General features: G+C 41.1%; 1 protein-coding gene across 4 annotated transcripts in view; it reads right to left on the bottom strand.

Annotated features, from left to right (window-relative positions):
• 5-ht1 (serotonin receptor) overlaps positions 1-17,257 on the bottom strand; it is a 212,671-nt gene that overhangs the window by 96,623 nt on the left and 98,791 nt on the right. For all 4 annotated transcript variants that reach the window (XM_076777103.1, XM_076777104.1, XM_076777102.1 and 1 more), the window contains one exon: positions 13,734-13,771. The gene's annotated coding sequence lies outside the window, so the exon portion shown is untranslated. The remainder of the gene's footprint in view (positions 1-13,733; positions 13,772-17,257) is intronic.

The following is a 17,257-nucleotide window of genomic DNA, read 5'->3' as shown; positions in this document are numbered from 1 at the left end:
ATGGTTTAGCATCGCGTCGCGTCGCGTATCCCACGATTTAGCTTCATCCCTTCTTAAAAGAGATAATTGCTTGGTACCACTAATGTAGAAAATAGGAGTCTCGTTTTCTCCTATCTTCAGAATTTTAGTTCCGAATCTGCTAGCTCAAATTTCGACGTTAATTTTAAGTCTCTAGTGTATCCGCGTATGTACCACGCAATTGTTTACCAACTAGCTTCTCGTTCATTCGTTCCCTCGTTTCTCGCTTCGATCACCGCTGTTTCGTAGAACGAAACATGTGATCGGCCGTCCAGTTTGTCCGAAAGATCTTGTCGCCTGCCCATGATAGATCGATTTCTAGAAATAGAAATCAATCTACCAAGGGTAGTGTTGATTCGATCCGAAGATCTGCTGCACGGTTCAGCATCGCGTCGCGTCGCGTCTCCCAGAATTTAGCTTCACCCCTCTGTTTAAACAAAACAATTGCTTGGTACAATTAAACTAGACTTAAGCATCGACGACCATTGTACGCGTCTCCGTATGCCAAGTAATTATTTAACAAGTAGCTTCACTCGATTCGTTCTCTCGTTTCTCGCTTCGATCACCGCTCTTCCATTGAATGGAACATGTGATCGGCCGTCCAGTTGGTCCGAAAGGTCTAACCGCCTTCTCTTGGTAGCTCGATCGAAGGAAAATGTTTCTTCGCTGGAAGGTGTGGAGTTTCCGTATTCTGCGGAAACGCACACCTTTCAGCGGAAGTCGTTCCTGTCTCAGGTACTCTCTCTTTGTCAGACAGCCCAAGTCGGGTCCTTCGGGCTCCCGGCGGGTTGCGTTGGAGAAATGGAGACCTCGATTCAGGGATGCAGCATTCATTTTTCTGTAGAGATCGAGTTAGCAAGTGCAGTAGGTTCGATCCCAAAGATCCGCTGTACGGTTTAGCATCGCGTCGCGTCGCGTCTCTCACGACTTAGCTTCACTTCTCTTTAAACTAAATAATTACTTGGTATAATTAAACTAGACTTAAGCATCGACGACCATTGTACGCGTCTCCGTATGTCAAGTAATTGTTTAACAAGTAGCTTCACTCGATTCGTTCTCTCGTTTCTCGCTTCGATCACCGCTCTTCCATTGAATGGAACATGTGATCGGCCGTCCAGTTGGTCCGAAAGATCTAACCGCCTTCTCTTGGTAGCTCGATTGAAGGAAAATGTTTCTTCGCTGGAAGGTGTGGAGTTTCCGTATTCTGCGGAAACGCACACCTTCCAGCGGGAGTCGTTCCTGTCTCAGGTACTCTCTCTTTGTCAGACAGCCCAAGTCGGGTCCTTCGGGCTCCCGGCGGGTTGCGTTGGAGAAATGGAGACCTCGATTCAGGAATGCAGCATTCATTTTTCTATAGAGATCGAGTTAGCAAGTGCAGTAGGTTCGGTCTTCGGATCCGCTGTACGGTTCAGCATCGCGTCGCGTCGCGTCTCTCACGACTTAGCTTCACTCTTCTTTAAACGAAATAATTACTTGATATAATTAAACTAGACTTAAGCATCGACGACCATTGTACGCGTCTCCGTATGCCAAGTAATTGTTTAACAAGTAGCTTCACTCGATTCGTTCTCTCGTTTCTCGCTTCGATCACCGCTCTTCCATTGAATGGAACATGTGATCGGCCGTCCAGTTGGTCCGAAAGGTCTAACCGCCTTCTCTTGGTAGCTCGATCGAAGGAAAATGTTTCTTCGCTGGAAGGTGTGGAGTTTCCGTATTCTGCGGAAACGCACACCTTCCAGCGGAAGTCGTTCCTGTCTCAGGTACTCTCTCTTTGTCAGACAGCCCAAGTCGGGTCCTTCGGGCTCCCGGCGGGTTGCGTTGGAGAAATGGAGACCTCGATTCAGGGATGCAGCATTCATTTTTCTATAGAGATCGAGTTAGCAAGTGCAGTAGGTTCGATCTCAAAGATCCGCTGTACGGTTCAGCGCCGTGTCGCGTCGCGTCTTTCACGATTTAGCTTCACTCCTCTTTAAACCAAACAATTACTTGGCACAACTAAACTAGAAGATCGGAGGGACTTGGGTTCCTTCTATCTTCTTAGTTTAGTCATTCAGATTGTAAAATTGCGAAAGGGAGATCGATGGAACTTGGATTCCATCTATCTCCCTTTGGGTCTCCACTCGCAGCAACCTCCACGTGGTGAGACCTGGGTAATATTATTTAACGTTTAATTAATAATCGTATCGCTCTTAGTTGGGTAATGCAATTATTAATTAAAAACTGAATAATATTAGCAAATTGGCTGCGATCCGCCTTGCATAAGTCATCATAAATATAGAGTTTCTTCAGTAGATTAGTTTTGATTCTCATTGATTCATCAAAGATTCTAGAGTATTGTCTGTTGTGTGTGACAGAGGCGCTCTTGTATCTCTCTCAAGTGCTGGATCGAATACAAGGCACTTCCACTTCTACACCTTAGGTTTTCGATTGCTAATTTAAAGTTCCCTTCCAGATCTCAGCTTGCACTTTAAGTTCACTTAACTTTGTTTAACAGGATAAGTGATTTATTATCGGTGGTTTCAACATCAAGATTTTACTAATTTCCGTTCAACTTTGCTCGCTGCTAAATAAAGTTAACTCCCGACAAGTTGTGTCTTGATAATAACCCCGGAAACCGAGAGCTGGTAACGTCGATAGGAACTCGTATTTAATTAGTTTGTCTGATTCGCGAGCACCTTCGTTCGAACCGAAGTTTGAATCAATTCTCTAATGGTAAAATCAGTTATCTTTCTAAGTAACAATCCTATCCGGGCGACGTCGCTAACGACGACGTTTCGCGACAGTGTCGTAAATTGAGTCTGTTTCAATTTGCGACGCTTTATCCCGTAAGGTGGCGGGTAACTCTGAATGTATGGAAATTGCACTATTACGTAGCAAGTGCGCCGAGAAAATCGGTAGAGGAGCGTGTCGGTGGTCGACTGTACGGTTGGAAATTTACCGACGAACCCGACAAAGTTTTTCCATAAGGCCGCGTGAACGCGTGAGAGGAGCGAGAGCTTGGGTAGTTAACGCCGTTCAAAGTTTTAAGTGGCCAGCCCGCGGGCCCGCCCCCAAATCGAATCACGCTAAGACCGTGCCGCTCGTAAATATTTTCGGTCAACACGATTAATCCGACGGTGCACACGCGAGAGACTGAATCAAAAACGGCTCAACCCGGGCGAAAGTAAATCGTTGAACCCGTCGAGTGCAGCCTAACCTTTCCCGTCAACGTTGAAAACGACTTTCCAGTCACCCCTGCTCGTAAAAACGATCATATCATCGAGCACACTCCGCTTTCTGGGGGAGTTTTTATTATTCATTGGGGGGGGGGGGGTGTCTTGAAAATATCGAGATCTCGAGACGAGACGAGTCCACGATAGTATCTTATCGATAATGCCAAATACATCGAAAATCTCGAAAATACAAAAAGATTGAAAGAATGATAACTGGAATAGAAGAAATAAATGTTTGATATGTAATTAACTATATAATATTTTATTTAGAATTTACATGTAAAAGTGATAATTTTTCTATATTGCCTGATGATAGTTTCAAAGATATCAGTCACATAATGGACTGTCAGGGATGAGAAGAAAACCAGCTATAAATGTTAAATTATGGTACTGTCGTTGTATATTACAGATTCTTGGTATTCTCGATTAACAAGATACTTTCGAGGTGTCCCCTACTATTTATTCTTGGAAAAGTTAAGTGAAATTTGAAAAATTGCCACTGTCATGGAATTGTGAATTAAACTTACTCGACACAGTGTAACTCGCAACTGGGACGAAGTAGGGTAATTATATTCGAAGTAAAGTTAGTGAAAAGAATGGTAGATATTTTTCACTTTCTGACAAGCTTTATCTGACTACTGTAAAGTTCTTTCACAGATGCACCGTTGCATTTGCCAAGCGCAATTGCACCTATTTAGAAAGTAGAACATACAGGCTCTTTTACACTCATCTTTCTTATAAAATTGAAAGGCAAAGTTTATTTACTACTAAAGTGTTATACACGTGTATGTGATTAATTTGTAACGTATGATTGTTCCCTTGCGTCTTGTAAAATTTTTTAAGACATTTTGTCGTAGGTCACTATCAGTTTGAAAAGCTTCTCTTTCCTTTAATTTAAATACGTCATATTCGTCGCGAATTGTTACGCTACTTTAACTAATACATTCTCTATTTTTCTAATTCTTAAAATAACACGTAATGAGAGAAGGTTTGTAAGATTTTGTATTTTATTTCCAAGAAGTAGCGGATTAATTTTAATGTGCGTTTGTTTGTACATATTCGAGCACCAAGTACAACATCATAAAGGGTCCAATAAAACAGCGACGTATGTATACAGTTCACCGGTGTTGGAATAAGCATTGGTCCATTCTGGTCGGTTTTGGTTTTTCGCTCGAAACCCGATGACTCGAAAATGAGGACAGATTAAACGACTGTTTAACCAGGCTACATGATATTCCTATAAAACGATTAATCTCCTGCGGTGGGAGCGTACCAATACGAGGATTTCCATGCAAATGATCACCGACTGCACCGTGCGCGTTATTGTACTTCGAAACTACCTCTAATTCCCCCGAGTACCACGCATTTTCGCATTCATCCGCCATGTTTGACGTAATTTCGTTGCAACATCTCGCCGAAGAGACTAAAATTGGATACCTTCCCAAACCTTCGCCATCCACGGGAACGCAGACTTGTTGCTAGCCAGAATGGAAAATTACGCGAGGGTAGAAGCTCGACAAAAACTCATAAAACGCAAGAAGCATAAGTCTTTATTAAGCTAGTCGGTGGAGGAGAAATTCTCGCCTTCTTAACGATATGATGGGGAAAAAATGCAACCAGTCTTTGACAAATCATTCAGTGAACATCGATAATCCATTGACGACGAGCAGATATTCTTTCAGCGAAGGCATAGGAATAGTTTCTCTCATAAATGAATAAGTATATGGACAAATTAAAAAGAAAATTTATATTACTCCTCGTAACCAAAATGATATCAATTGTTTATATTGGTAATATTGTACAGGAAACAAAGATAAACTGCAATTCTTTTAATGGGACACACATTTCTTATAGAATATGTAAGAAGTGTCATGGAAAAATCTAATTATACATGAACGATTTTAATTAAGATGAAATGGAAAGAGGTATCGTTTTAATACACCGGTACGACCATTATTACTAATTATAATTACCTTACATTAAAAATCGAGAAGCCATTATTCGCCTGTCTTCAACGACTGTCATAATTTTGACAGATTTTGATCAATCGTAGAGCGTCTCTAGAATAATCATATTAGATTAAAAACGTGAAACAAGGTATTGATTTTTTAGAAAAATGTTTCTATCGAAAGTGGAAACCAGAAAAGGTTTCGAACATTGATCAGTTCTCTTCGAGATTGCAATTTCTCAGAACATCCAGTTTGGGCGTACCATACGCAATAATAATAAATGTCTGAAATAAAGTATTGATTTTTTTAGAAAAATGTTTCTGGTTATCGAAAGTGGAAACCAGGAAAGACTTTCGAGCATTGATCAGTTCCTCTCGAGATTGCAATTTCTCAGAGCATCCAATTTGGAGTGCCCATATATGCATTCGGTGAAACTCGGAGACAACAAAGCTAAACTTCTTCGGCTTGCGGCGTTGCAGTTTCGGGAGGGGGTTCGCAAAAGATCGCGTAATCGCGACCGAATATTCGTCACGAAATCGAGAGAGACGCGTCCCAGTTAACCTGTTAATAACAGGTAACAGTGATTTGTAAAGGGCTGATTCGGCGCGGCGTCTCGAAACTAGAGCCATTGAATTCGAAAGTTTTGCTTACCCCAGGAAACGTCTTGGTTCGTTACTACGATTTCAGTGTTAAACCTCGAGGCGCGCCTCGAATTACTGGTTTCACGCTGTCTTTCGAGAACTAACAGAACGTGTTCAGAATTTCTGTTTCTTCGTATAATATAAAAACTAATCGACGTCTGATACAAGCTGGAGCTTAATAGTGTGCTACTGAAACATTCTTTTTATTCAAAATCACACGTTAACATGGAATTCTGTAAAATTCAACAGAAATTAATATTTGTAATTTCAGTCACGGACATCGATACGTTTTCCACAATTCCTTCGATTCTTCCAGTTCTTTCAAAGTATAAGTAACGATAAAGTGTTTATCGATAAATTCAACAAAATTTTTCTAAAACAATGCAATATCTCGTCTCTCCGTTGTATTTCGAGCTCACCTTCGGTGACTGTGAAAGCGAGATATTCCACCGGTGCCATTAATAACGTTGAACGTTGAACTGACGTTAAGGGTCAGCCAACGGTGCAAGAAACGCTGGCTCTTCGTCCGGAATACAACTATATCTCTCGTGCCACGCTCCTCCGTGAACGGTACGACGTAGTAGATAATATTCCTTTTAAAATTCTATGAGCGCGAAAAACATTTCTAGCGACAAAGTGAAGCGTAACCGCCGCGGTGCACGTACACTTTTTACTTTAATTAAGGACGGTTCCACGGGTCGGGAAAATATTCTTGAATTATTACGCAATCTTGGTGGAGATATTTCGTTGGGAATAGCGTAAAAACAGACGGTACCATTTGTATCGCTTTTAACCGCGGCGCGAGTAAAGCTTCAACGGAATAAGTAGTGTAAGGGTCGCATTTGTCAGACATCGTACTCCCTCCGCTGGGCCATACTCCTTAATACAACGGTATCGCCTGCCAGTGACACGTATTACGTGCTCGGCAGCACCACTCCCACGCCCTGCATCCTTGACTCTGCCATAGTACATTGTAGAACAGTATTTCGTCCGGCGGATAGAACACACCGAGAATAATCAGTTCACGTATTGTTCGGTAAATTGAAAACTCGACGCAGCGAATCGCGCACAAGCAGATTACTGGAAGCAATTTTGGAAATTGTTTACGATAGCAAAATATTTTACAAATTCCCTTCGATTTAGAGGAACGTCTCAGCGGAGATTCGAACTCGTCGAGGAAACTTATAAAATGCAATTTCAAAGAGAACCGCCTCACAGTTTCGGTATACAGCGTTACGGAGTTCCGAGTCTCATTATTCCAAACTTCTACAATTTTTTCTTACAGCGTTTCATTGGTAACGACATTATTCGATTTACATTTCCATAAATATACAATCGAAATCTGAACTTCGCTGGTGAAGTTCCCGGAACGTGAGTGGCGTTATACATGATCCTCTCACGATACAAACAGTACTCTTCAGGACGTTGTCTTCGTAACGTTTTCTCGTTTAGATTTTTCAAGTTTTTTTCGTAACTTTTTCATCGCGTTAAAATCTAAGTAACGCGCGCAGAAATTCAATTTTGTTTCAGCTACGAGTACAGTAACGATCCGTAAAACGAACGTGACTTGTAAGTCGAGCATTTCTATCCCTCTTGCGACCAGCGTGGCGTGAATGAATCGTTTTAAGGATCATTGAAAATGACTTGATGTAAATCTTGGTCGTTCAACTAGGAGATGTACTAGTAAAAGATAAACGTTCCATCGCGTGCGTTTTTTAAAACAGTTCGGTGAACGTTTCCAAGGTGTTAAAGAGAGGCCATAGCGTGGCAAAGATTAAACGAACGACAATATCTCTGGTACGAGCGCGAAGGGGTGAACGTTCGGTACATATTCTGTCACGTGGACAGAAATTTTCGTTCTCCGTGAGTTTTCTCGCGTCGAGCCAAGTAAACCAAGCCCTGGATCGCTATCTATTCTCCGAGCTTAACCCGCTATTACGCGGAGAAACTTAAATTAGATTCGCGCGGTATAACTTTTCACTTTTGACCGACGAGGCCGCGCTATGAGTTCCAAACTCTGAGACATACTAATCCGTTCTGTTAGAAATTACGCAGCTCTCGGATTGATTTATCCCAACCAATCTTCGTCGAACGCGCGCGAAAATAGCCGTTCGCTGCGAAACGCGAAACTACCGAGAAGCTTCCATTCAAGAAACTGTCTGCCAATTTACCGTACAAACAGGGTGTATCGGGTACTTCAAACTTAGGGCTTATTTAATCCCTTGACGTACGATTCGATCACGAGTAATCTTTCGAATGTATTTAATTTCGTTTAACTTTGTTAAATTAATATTTGTTGATTTGAATATATTAGACTCGTTATTGTACCAGCGAATGGTGTAGAATATTTAAAGCGTGCCATTTATTCGAGAGTAAATTGTGATTTGTTGCTTATTTTAATACATTTCCATGGCATTTCAAGCGTCCTAAGCCTGTACAGCGCGAAAAGATAAATTCATGGGCTGGTTTCGTAACACAAAGGGCTGCATTGTGGAGGATCCCACGCAACAGGCCGTGAAGGTGCCTCAGAGTTTAAGAAATTGTCCTGCATTTCCATTGGTACTTATCTGCCCTCGTGTTAAGGGATTATCATTAATATACGGGCAGTATAACATTATTATTATTTAATATACAGGTTGAATCTACGTAATCTGCAAAATAAAAAATATATTTCTAGAATCTCCTAATGGCAAAGTTCTGCCTTAACTTTAGCTATTACCTATGAGCCCAGGTAATCAGAAATAGAAGAATTTATATCGAAATCACAATTGCAGCTACGAAATTCACGTCAAAAATTCAGGGAGTACAGCCACACCACCAATAAATTAATTAATTAGTTCCACGGTGCGGAACATCAAATTAAAAGGTTGCAAAAATAATAATTGGCATTTCGTCCAAGTATTGCAAGTGGACACGGTGGACAAATGGACTCGGTGCTACGATGCTTTTAAACATATTCTAGCTCTAGTATACTTAAGTTAAACCTCACCAGGAAACTAACAGTCTTATCAACAGTTATCGAACGGCAAATACGGGAAACAAACAAGATTTTCCCATCTTTTTCAATCGGGGATAATCAAATAACAAATATTTATTTTTGGTATCTTTTCATTTAACGTTCCGCGCCACGAAACTAATCAATTAATGTACCGAAGGTATGGTTGTGCTCCCTATACTTTTAACGAGAAATTCTCAATTACAATTAAACTTTATCGATAGAAGCACACTTACAGAATTTGTAATATACTATGATCTGTTTCTTTATTATCAGGGGCAAACTTTAAAACTGTCGAACAGCTACAATAGTGATTCGTTTTAAGTTCGTTACTGTAACTTGTAGCTCTTCCGAAAACAAGTTGTCAAATCTTTCACCCTGTCTACTGTTACACCGAATCTACTGTTTATTTTATAAATGTTCGTGATTCGTTGGTATCGTTGGAGTCTTTAAAGGGGCGGAGACCCGAGGGAAACAAAATAAAATAAATTCTGTGACGGTTGAACTATTTCCGTGACTCTTCGTTGCTGTCAAGACTTGAAAATCACGACTGGCAATCGCCGGTGGGGCGCTGAATTTTCCCGCGAAATTGCTCGTTCCGGAGACGCTTCGCGGCGTTGATAACGGCGTGCATGCACTCGGTATACTCGAAGAACGCGGAAAACAGCGACGAAATATGACCGTGTGCATCGCGTGCACACTCCCCGTTGCGCTTCATGAATTTTACACAGCCGGTCGTTCCGCGGTCTAACTTCGTGTCAGATTTAAATATGGAAGACACGCGGCGCGAGCGTCTGTACGAGGAAAAAATTACCTCGCGCAAGGGTGCACCGGGGATACTAATTCCCGAGGTTAGAGTTCGCCAACGAATCACAGTAGCCCGAATCGCACGATTCGATGCTCGACGAAAGTTCGTAAAAGAAGAATAAATCCGAATATTTTCAGTCGGATTTAATCGAGAATAAACTTTTATTTAATCGATTGAACTTTTGGTCGTTGTATTACGAGGCTTACGTTAAAATTAAAATATTACTTTGTCCCTTTATGAGTCAATAAACTTCGAAAGTACAGTAATGATTCTTAAAATTAATACATTTACAAATAATTTGATTTAAAGTCGATTAAGAGCGTTTCAAGGCCCAGTATGTCTATCGTGAGTCGGTCCCACGATAAATTAGTCGCACGGTACACGAATATTCCCGGAAAATTCAGCCTTCCGATGCATTAACGTCAACCCAACCGAACGAAACAGCGCTTCCTGTTACTCGTGTTCGACCATGGCCGTGGTCTCGTTACTCGTTCTTGTTCCTACGTTAATTCACCGTCTCACGATGTTTGGGGGTATTAAGGTAACCGCCCGGTGGAGTCACAGCAGCGAAACAATTCGATTCGAATTTTAACTCGCGCAGAAATTCAACCGGACGGGTTTCATTCGCCGGAAATTTCTGTACGCCTGTTCTCTTGACGTTGAATTTAATTCGGCAGCTTCGGCCAGGGTGGGTTCTAACCGCTGGGTTTCGCTACGATCTCGCGGAAACATGGAAATAAGGCTTTTGATATTCGAGAGGTAGCAGGAAAATACGAAGAACATTTAGGATAATTACGGGCTCGTTTGCGATTACTCGATGGATAGCTGAATCGAACGTTTCAAGTGTTTCTTCAACGATCAACACCGGTTCTTGAAGAATTATGAAGTAAACTGTACTTAAACTTCATTCGAAGAGTACCAGAATGCTTTTAAAATTACAGATAAAAATTTAATTGAGCAGAACTTTGAGAAGTAAATTTACTATTTTTGATTTAATGATTAATTTGACCACTACGCAATTGTTAAAAAATCGTAAGTAATTTAACTTTCGATACTATGGATAGGTTTACGTTTGATATCGATACTCCCGTATGAATCGATTTTAAGGAATTTCTGTGCGGAATTTGAGGTGCGAATACCGTATCGATAAGAATTTCATAATTTATCGGAGACGTGATTGTGGTCATGTTCTATAATAGAATTCAGGTAACATAGTTATGCCATCGATAATACTGACGCTCGTATAAATCATCCCTTTCTATTTTTGATTTATGTTTACGTCATGTTGAAGCTCGATTCGTTCAAAAGTGTGCATATACGCGATCATGTTTACAAAATTGAAAGGAAAAAAAGAACATGCATTCCGAACCTGTTGCACGGACGAAGAAACAGTATCGATTAGAAAGAACCAGTAGACAGCGTCAGTGTAGTCGGACAGGAGGAATATAAATGATTGGTCGAGATATTCTCAAAACCATGGTTGCAATTCATGGACCCCGATTATTCGAGGAATAACAATGTACCTACTATTAATATTCAATTTTAAGTTAAAACAGAGCAAAATTTGACAGAGCACCGATTAGAAAATATTAATTTCACTAATATTTAGAAACATTTTTAGAAACAAAGTTTCAAAGCCACTCGAATTTCTATTTCGTTTTGCTTGTGAACAACAGCTCGCAGAAAGATTTACCGATACCGATACCCCCTTTTTGATTGGTCACGCGTTATCGCGAAGTACAACGAATGCTATTCGCGCTTTAAATTCATTAAACTGCCACAGATCGTTCCGCGAGCGCACGTTTCATCCGTGAATAATGCTTAGCAATGCACGAAACAGATGGCTGGCATTACGGTACCGGGGAAACAGTTCCGAACATATACACTTTCGGAAGGAAAAACTCACTAAAACGTTAGACTATAACATCATAAATCACCTTCGCCATTTTATTACTTTCTTTCATAATTCGTTCATTTTTCGTCGAATTTCGACATCTGCGAATGTTTATACGTCGAGAGGCATTTTAAGAATCATCACTGTAATCCTTTTCGACTCGTGACACGCGTTACGCTGACTTATAACACCGAGAATTAAGTTCATTTTTAGTAATTCATTTAGTAAAAATTGCCCAAAAGTTTCAACGTGTTCAAGACTATAAAAAGAAAATTTCCTAGCAGTTCCAATACTCTCCCTACGATTGTTCCTGAACGAAAGATCGAAAGAAGTCAATGTTCCATGGCACCCTGATCGTTGATTTCTTCTTTGAAACCAAGGTACCGTTTAGAATTCAGCGAACGCTTGAAAATAACGCGCAGACGTTTCGTATTGTTCGATCAAAGTTTCGAAACGCCGTGAATGTATGCGCCGGAGGAAGTTTCGCGCGTATCGCGGAAACTTGGACGATTAGAAGCACAATGGAAAACAGTATCGCGCTGGAGTCGATAAGGGAATCGACGCGGTCAAGGTATATTTGTCGGGGAGGAAAGCAGAGAGGAACTTAATTATGGGGGTTGGTAGGATTGGCAGAGCAGCGGTTTAAACGAAAGGGAAGCGAACGTTGGGCCTGTCGCTGGCAGGGAAATTGCATTCATTTCGCCCGCGACTGCTAAACCGCACGAAATTTGTATCTCGAGAGTCCGGTAATGGCGCATCGTCGACCGTTACAAACAGTGCTTTTAGCTCGGCGTGGAAAAAGGAGCAAGAAACACGCGTCGCGATGCCTCGATGTTCCTTCTGTGCATCCGCGCCGGGCAAATAGCAGACATTCGCAGGACATTCGAAACAAGGGAAACGACTCTCGACCCATCCTATCCCTTAAATGGAAATACGACGCGTCGTTTTATTTTTACTGGATATCACGGTCCTTTTAACGATGTTTAACTGAATCCTCGACGGTTTCGATACGCGCGCGGGAAACGGAGAACGGTCCAGGGACGAAATTTATGTTTGCGAGCTGCTTGAAAAATGCACTCGTGCGTCGAACAATCGTTTAACGTTCGCGCGATACGTTGCTTGTTAAATTTATCTTGTATCGCTGGGACGAGATATTCAACGATAATCGTTCGTCGAAATAAAATAGAAAGGGTATTAATATTGCATCGTGTAAGCTGGACTTTTATGCGAGCGCTTATGACCACGATTATGAGTTCGATGTATACTAAAACTGAAATCGCTGGAATTTAAGAGATTCGTGGCTGATCTGTTGCTTTTCAAAATTATAAATTTCTCCGTGAGAAATATTGTTTACGTAAAAATACTGTTATATTTTCTCTTGTACACTAATGGACTTTTACCCATATAATAAATATCGTTGCGTATTTCTCGTGGTAGCGACCATTAACTTCGCAATAGGTCAGTAAATGAAATCCTTCGAGGGCATCGTAATAATTGTATCGTTGGGAAACGAGGATTCTTAACGAATTTTACGAGGTCATAAATTTCATTGCGTCATGTCGCAATGATACCCGAATTGCGTTTCTCTTGATCAAAGTGCTGAAATAAAACTGGTTTAATAGGATGTTGTGATCACGGCTGCAAGTTGTTTAACGCTTGCGTACTATACAGTAACGACTCGTGTACATAAATATTCGGTTCTCTGATAAGAAACATGCATCCCTTGTACGAATTGCTTAGCCATTTCGGTATAATTTTTTAGTTGTTTTAAACATTGCAACGTGGAAATTGATTAAGTTCAATCAAGGGATTTAATACGAATTGTAATGAAAACGGTCAAAAAAATATTTTTTTTAAGGATCTTCAAAATATTCGTGCAATTATAACGAGAGTTTAGATAATTTTAAACATGAAATGAGTGTAATTCTCGCAGCTACTATATCTACTGTAAAAAAATATAATTATGTGATATACAGTAGGCAAGTTGGGTCTCTCTCAGTTCTAATTTTGGAGTCACCAATCATTTTCCAGTATAGTTATGTCAATGTAAGTACACGTACAAGTAAAAAATTTCAAAAATTTTCAAAATATGAATACTAAATATTGATATTTATCAGCAAACGATGAATCAAATTTTACCATTAGAGTCTTCTCAGGAATATCTAATAAATTATGATCTCTATCCTTATAAACGATAATGTTTCTATTCTGCATACCTTAGTGTTCCGGATCATACGATATCCTCCAAAAGAATCTGTAACACAATAATAATAATTATCATTAATACACACTGCGTATGACCTGGCATCCTGTATATGAATAATATTCAAATGTAAAAGTGGGAGACTGAAACTGAGATAATTACTTTATAATTATACTAACCCCTTCCCGTTGCATTTAGCTGAACGAAATCCGGGCCCAAACGGTAATCAGGCCAGACTGATGCTAAACTGCTTTGTAACAGAGAATATAAGAATCGTGACCGACTCTTGCGGCGTACCGATAGGAACTAAAACTCAATCGCGATCGTCATTTACTGTCCGCGAGCCTGGCTCGTGATGTTTACGTTTGAGCCGACTTTCTGTTCGCGAGTCTGGCTCGTGATATTCATGTTTGAGCCAAAATCTTCACGAATCAGACTCGTTAAAGTACGGGAAGGGGTTAAACCGTGATTTTTCTAATTTTAATATTTCTAATTTCGTTCGGTTACGCTTTAAATTTACAGGTCGTAATGAAGAGAATATCGACGGGGACGAATCCGTGTCTCTTCAGCGAGGAAAATCTGCGATTCGCACATCCCTTCGATTACGAGTGTTTTAGGGTCACAAGCTCCGAATCACAACCCGGGATAAAATACAAAGGGCCCCACCCTCTTCACGGGAATTCACACGCGGAGTCGCTGTACACGGACGACCATAAAGTTCCGCGAAGCATTGAAAATCCTCGCGGACAACCGGCATACTTATCGCCCTAATGGCGGTCGTCGTTAACAGCAGACGCGGGCGCGTAAAGCGGAATTTAATTAATTTATCGTCGCGACGACGTCCCGGGATCAGAATTGGTCGGCGCTACTTCCCGATTAACTCGACCCAAATGTGCAATTGACCTCTGGATGCCTTTCGGCTTCTGGCGAAGTCGGCTCGTGACATCTGTAATAGATAAGAGGGCCAGCTGCTATTGACTTAACGAATCTCGTCGATGCAAATGCGAACCTGGCCCGACAACGTGTGCACCGTGAGATTTAACGACGCTGTCTGGAATTGTCATCGTTAAGAGAGCATTCGACACCGGGCATCGAGTCACTTTCCTGGCATCGGTTCCGTCTCTCGTTTCTTTCGATTACTTTTCACCTTACTTCTATTCTATTCGCAAACAAATTCTTTAAAGTATTCGTTCGATATACTACCCAGTTACACGACTGTAGAATGTATATTCGATTTCACCATTGAATATGGAATAGGACAATTGAATTTTTGGTCGACCAACTGGTGACACAACAAAAGAACACTATTCGATGAAAGAGTATAACTTATAAGTTGTGCTTGATTTCCTCAAACCGACGTGTGGTCCCTTTCAAGACTAGATAACCTTAAATTTAAACATAAAATAATATAAGAACGTGCATAATTATATGAACACGATTCTTTCGAAAAATTGAACTATACGTTAAAAAATAATTAATAGTCTCTTAAAGGATAACCTGTAAGAAGACTTCAGAGTGTAATCTCATAAAATAAAACTATCACTTTTCGATCGATTGTCGAGCCCTATGATTCGTTTGCAATAGAAAATGAAATGTTTGTCTTTGAATATTGGCGAACGACTGTTCGTTGGTACAAAAAATTCGTAAATACGTGGTCGGTTCTGTCGCCTTCGAGTTGGCGTAACCCCTTAATGGCTGCTCGAACACGCCAACGCCGAGGATTATTGTCCCAATCTCGCCGCTGGTTGCTCTCCGGCGCGTGAACTCGGATTAGCTTCTCGAAACTCTCGAAGTCGTCCAGTCCAGGCCCGATTAGATCTATTGGAACCGGTGGTATTTCGGATCCAGACGGTTCTAATCTTCTCGTCGAGAGGAACGTACTCCTCCGCGAACCCCTTTATTTACCGAGCGCGGCAGCTGCGCTTTATTTCGACGTCCTCTTCGTCCGCCAGCACGCTTTTGTGTCATCGAGTGCTTCGTTAGTTGCTTGTTTATACGCGAAGAACGCTTCTCGACTTCTTTGTACTCGCGAAGAATGGAATTCTAATGGCGGCGACGACTTTGAGGCGGCCCGGAAGCAGTAGTAATTATTGACTCGCGTTACTCGACGTTCCGAAGACATAATTAACTTCAGTTTTGAAGTTCGAGGTAAGAGACAACCGCACTCCGTTCCATTTTAATTGGCTTAATAACGCGCCTTGGTCTTTACAATTCCGATCGAAACTCTGTATTTAAATTTAAATTAATTTTCATTTAAATAAACAATTTATGGTCCAGTTTTATCGTACACTAGTCGTACGATCAGTAGGAATTGCTGAAACTACTTTGGGTATACAGCGTCAAAGTAAATGTGAAAATAAACATGGAAGACAGCATAAATTATAGTAGGTGATATGATCATTAGATAGGGGATGAAATGCCCTTTAAAACGAGCGTTTGAACAAGGCGATAGCTCAATTAGTTCCGGAGATATAGCGATTTTAGTTTCGCGTCGATGCGGTGGCAAGTTCCGGAAATATAAGGGTCCGAAGCGTTTGTTTACTACGGCCTTGTCAAGGCCGTTGACCGCGCGCGCACATTGAAACTAGGTCACTCGGCCACTCGGTCGCGAGTCACGTACGAGAAAGAGAGGTCCGGCGCGACGCGTCAGACGGAGACAGCGATAGTCGAATTAAGAAAAATTACCTTTTACATAAATTACGATATCTCCAAAACGGAAAGTCCGATCGACAAAATTCAAAAGCCATTTTAAAGGGGAGGCTTTGCCGCTGCTAACGATGGCTCAATAATTAATAAAACACTAATAGTTTCGGAACTGCACGCATCTAAACTTTTAGTATTTTTAATACGCGTGAATAGGCTATTGTACGTAAGCCAGACAGTGAGATAGTCGAATTCAAAAAAATTACCTTTTACATAAATTACGATATCTCCAAAACGGAAAGTCCGATCGACAAAATTCAAAAAGCATTTCAAAGGGGAAGGTTTACCGCTTCCAACGGTGGCTCAGTTATGGAGAAAACACTAGTAGCTTCGAAACTGCACGCTTCTAAAGTTTAACTATTTTTAATACGCGTTGTTAGACTGTTTTAAGACAGTGGAGACTGAAGATTCTCTCCTTTCGTCTTTGCTATACATGTATTCCTTATTTACATCGGAAGCTAATTAAAATTTGATACCAAATTTTGTCTAGATCAAATGTAAATCATTCAACCTGTCAGATGACCGATCGTGGTAGATTTAGTGTTAAAATTTCAAACGTCGATGCTATTCGTTCGAACCCGAGACACTTTTGCGCGAGAACTTGGTCTGCTTTCCGTTTGCACGCCTCGAACAATCCACAGAGCTTTGTGCCCCCCTCCGGAAAATGCAAGCTCGACTGGCAGGAAGTTTGGAGGAGCAGAAATTATCGATTTTCGTCGCACGGAGTTTCAAGCTCGAAATTGTAACGAGTTTCGAGCCATAATTTCAAGTCGTCCGCGGGATCGTGTTGCGCCGCTTAAAATTTTGGAGACGGATAACTGGCAAACCTGGCCA

Source organism: Colletes latitarsis, chromosome 11 (genome assembly GCF_051014445.1).
Source record: "Colletes latitarsis isolate SP2378_abdomen chromosome 11, iyColLati1, whole genome shotgun sequence".
NCBI lineage: Eukaryota > Metazoa > Arthropoda > Insecta > Hymenoptera > Colletidae > Colletes > Colletes latitarsis.
Note: the sequence above shows the minus strand (reverse complement) of the source record. Positions and strands in the feature narration are given on the sequence as shown.